We start from the raw sequence: 4,435 nt of genomic DNA, 5'->3' as shown, positions 1-4,435 counted from the left end.
CACAGCATCAACACTACACCAGCACCACACCACGAACACCACACTTCAAACACCATACATCATACACTCCACCCCAACAACACTACATCGCCAACATCACACCACAAACACTCCACCCCGTCAACACCACACCTCACGCATCCCACCCCACCAACACCACACCACAAATATCACCCCACCCCACCCAGCCATCATTATATTTGATGAACCCCGTCCCACCAGCATTACACCAACATCACACCCAAGTACCTCACCCTAACAACACTATACCACCAACACACATTTCATACTATACCACAGACATGGCCCCATCCTACTTCACCTCTCCTGTTTACTTTCCCACCCCACCCCACCAACACTGCCATGCACCTCACCCACTGCACCCTACTACATCTCACCCCATCCAGCACTACATTACCAATGTCACACGTCACACTGAGCCACGCACCCAATCCCTCCCGACCCATCCAACACTACACCACCAACACCACACCTCTCATTATGCCACGCACCTCACCCCACCCCACCCATCCATCTTCAACCCACCCTACCTCGGAAGGCTAAGGGTTTATTCTATTCAGATCATCATGATCATCATCAGCCATTGCAAGTCCACTGCTGAACAAAGGCCTACCCAACTTTTTCCACGAATTCCCTCACTGAGCCAATCTCTGTCACGTTTTGTGTGCAAAATTCTCTATCTCATCTCTCCACCTCCGGTCTGACCTTTTGCTGATACGCTTACAATCTCTTGGAGTCCAGTCAGTCAGCCTTTTGCTCCATCGGTTACCCCTTATTCTTACAACATGACCTGCCAACTCCCATTGATGTTCGTTTATACCTCTAAAATGTCTTTGGCTTTAGTCTGCTCTCTCACTCAAGTTGATCTTTTCCTGTCTTGTAAAGATATTCCTAACAATGACCTTTCTATTACTCTTTGAGTATGGATTATAGTAATCTGTCCATTATCTGTCGTCACAAGATCCGACCCAATGCAATATCCGGTGCAGCTATTATGGCTCTATCAAAGCAATATCTGGTGATTTTTATGCAACATCTGGTGCTGAAATGGGACTTAACCAGCTATCCAATGCAATATCCGGCGATGATGAGGGTCAACCAGCTCGTAAGTGGTAGCCAACCACTGCAAGGGGAAATCCCAAAACTTGGGCACCAATGAAATGCCTATGTGTCAGCCAATCAGAATTCGTCGTGGGCGATCTGGCTCGCCAAGAATACTGCAGTGCTCTCATTCTTGCTTGCAGATGTCATGGGGTCAAAATGTGCCTGTGTGCTCGCACTCTTCTTGCCAGACGCCATGTATCCCAAACAGGGTGGCCAAGGGCTTAGAGTTAATTGTTTTACAGGGAGGGGCACTAATCCTCCACCAACCCCACTTGACACGTAGGGATGCCAACAGCATCTGGTGTTCCCAGGTGGTCACCCATCCAAGTACTAACCAGACCCAACGTTGCTTAACTTCGCTGATCAGACGGGAAGCGGCGTACTCAACGTGGTATGGCCGTTGGCAATGCGCTTGCCAAACCTTGGTGGTCTGACTAACTCTGTGGTGTCCTGTCTTAAAGATACTGTATTGTACTCTACTGGAAAGCTAATGGCCTGTCAGTACTCATGTTCTATTGTTCTGTTGTGTTTGTTAAACTAACCCTGTGCTGTACTGTACTGTACTGTTAACGATTATGAACCCCCAGTGCTGTTTCTCCCCATTGTTGCTGACACTTGGTGAGTACATACAAATGTACACATGAACAGTACTGTATTACTGTACTGTATCAATACAGTATTATTTTTATATGCTTAGTTTTCATATTTTACTCATGGTAAAGTTTTTAGGATAGAGGGTTGAAACTGATAGAATCACAATATCCGGTTGAAAGACAAACGTTGCTCCGGATGTGCAATATCTGGCATTTCACTTTCGCCAGTGTAGGGCTTGGTTGAATCAAAATGGATAATTGAAAGTTTACTGTAGTTGATTTTCCATCGATTTTGTCAGTTTCCAGGTCTCACAACCGTACATCATAGATGGGATTATACATTCATTATATACCTTTTGTTTCATACATATTGGCAAGCTACTTTTCGTGATGACTCTATGTTTATTGAAAGCTTTCCATCCAACTGTAGTGTGTCTTTTTATTTCGATATCATAGTCTTTGTCAGTTTAAGTATTTGCCTCAAGTAATTTTACACCACATCTTCAGGAATTTCTTCCCTTATTCTGATGATGCTATGGAGTATTTGGATTAAACATTAGTTTTGCTGCAGGTCATCCTTAGCCCTACTTTGACACTTCCTCTATTTGGGTCATTTAACATTTCTTGCAATGTCTGCTGTTTCTGATTTTAGGACAGTGTCATCTGCAAATTTTAAATGATAGAGGGATTCTACATCTATGTTTACTCCTTTGTTCTCCCAGTCTAGCATTCTGATAGTACTTTCCAGACATACTGTAAATAATTTTGGTAAAATTGTAATTCTCTGATGCTTTCCCTTCGCAATCTTAATTTTTTCAGAGTCTTTATGTAACTTGACTGCAGCAGTTCCCTTCGTATATACATTTTCGAGCGGTTATACAATGTTCTCATTTGCTCCTTATTCCCACAGTGAATTTAAAATTGCTGTGTTCCACTGTGTCTGAAGCCTTTTCGTAATCGACAAAACCTAAGCACAGTGATTTATTATATTCTGTAATTTTTTCAGTTAGCTGATTCATTGTGTGTAGATGATCAGTGGTCGAATACCCACTTCGGAATCCTGCTCAGAGGTTGGATTTCTTCCAAATTTTTCTTCTGTTCGTAGGGACTTCAGTGAAGGGTTGTTAAATAACTGGTAATAAGCTAATGGGTCTATAGTTATTAAAATATTTTGAGTCGCCTTTTTTTGTAAAGCAAAAAACTATTGCATTACATCATGTTTTGGAATTTTCCTCTTTATACACTGAGTAATAATTGGGTGAGCCTGGTTTTCACTTCCGTTCCTGCATCCTGCGGTAAATCTGCTACTATTCCATCTCCTGGGGCCTTTCCTCTTTTCATACAAGTGAAATGTTTACGTCGTCTGGTGTCCCTTCAGGTATTTCGCGTGTGTAGCTGTTGCTACAATTGTTTGATGCATACCGCTCTTTTAAAATTCTTCAACTTTCGTCACCATCCTACCTCTGCATGTAATGACTACTGCGTGTTTTAGTAGTCATAGTGCCATTTTACTTCGGACCTGTTTCAGCCTTTTTCTGTTTTTGGATGGTTTCTTTGATCTGATCCATGCTCCTCTTTCTTTTTTCTTATCTCTGTCTCTTGCTGATAAGCTTACTTAAAACCTTTCTTTCTGTTTCATCTTTCTTTGTTTTTACTTTCATCTTTCTCCTTTTCATGATCTCAAGGATCATTTTTTAATACTTGTTAGCTTTGGTTGTATTAGCTTTCCCTACTGCCTGAGCTGATTCTCTTAGTACTTTTATTAGTCTATCATTCAACTCATTAATGTCACACTCAGCATAATTTTTAGAGCCTGAAATCTGTTCATCATTTCCAACTGAAAGGCTAATTTGATTTTTCTTACTTACTTTTATTGGGCATATCTTTTTATCTTTAATAATTTTCTTTCTTTCACTTCTGAAATTTAATCTGGCTGTGCAACTCACCGTTCTATGGTCACTTCCTATACTGACTCTGTTGATAACTGTGACATTTGTGAACGTGTTTTTTTATCTGCTATAGTTATCTCGATTTCATTCTTTGTTTCTCCATTTGGACTTCTCCAGTTCCATTTTCTCCCTGTTCTTTTGTGAAAGAATGTGCTCATTTTTCTCATGTCATACATTTCAGCAAAATTTACCACCTTTTATACTCCGTCATTCCTTTCCCCCACTCCGAATTTTCCCATAGCTACATGCTTCTCCAGTCTTCGATTTGCCAGCTTTTGCACTGAAGTCTATCATGAGTATAGTATATTTTGTCTTTCCTTCATCCATAATCTGGGAGATGTCATCATACAATGTATCTATATCTTCACCCGAGCTTTGAGGGATTGGTGCATATACACGTATTACTTTCATGGTGTATCTTTTGCCTAGTCTAATTACAGTCCATGCTACTTCGTCAGAGACAGTGCTGAATTTAACAATGTTCTCTGCAAGGCTTCTGTTAATTAAAAATCCTACACCACTATCTGTTAATTAAAAATCCTACACCACTAACTCTTTCATTTTGCCTTCTTCTGTAGTAAAATAGGTGGTTGGTGTCTTGGAACTGAATTCGGTTTTCATCTTTTCTGTGGATCTCACTCAGACCTACAATATTCCAACTAATGTTTTCCAATTCAGCCATTAAGGTGTCAAGGTTGTAATCTTCTGCGAGGTTTCCTACACTGTATGTGTAGATTTTCCTAGATTTCAGTTTGTTTAATGTCCCAG

General features: G+C 40.8%; 1 non-coding gene across 1 annotated transcript; it reads right to left on the bottom strand.

Annotated features, from left to right (window-relative positions):
* Positions 1 to 1,411: 1,411 nt before the first annotated feature.
* Positions 1,412 to 1,530, bottom strand: LOC145399558 (5S ribosomal RNA). The gene has a single exon (XR_013897312.1). It is a non-coding gene; the product is annotated as a 5S ribosomal RNA (ribosomal RNA).
* Between the last annotated feature and the right edge of the window lie 2,905 nt (positions 1,531 to 4,435).

This window comes from Coenobita brevimanus, chromosome 49, assembly GCF_032717465.1.
Source record: "Coenobita brevimanus isolate Jiangsu-jjx chromosome 49, ASM3271746v2, whole genome shotgun sequence".
Taxonomy (NCBI): domain Eukaryota; kingdom Metazoa; phylum Arthropoda; class Malacostraca; order Decapoda; family Coenobitidae; genus Coenobita; species Coenobita brevimanus.
Note: the sequence above shows the minus strand (reverse complement) of the source record. Positions and strands in the feature narration are given on the sequence as shown.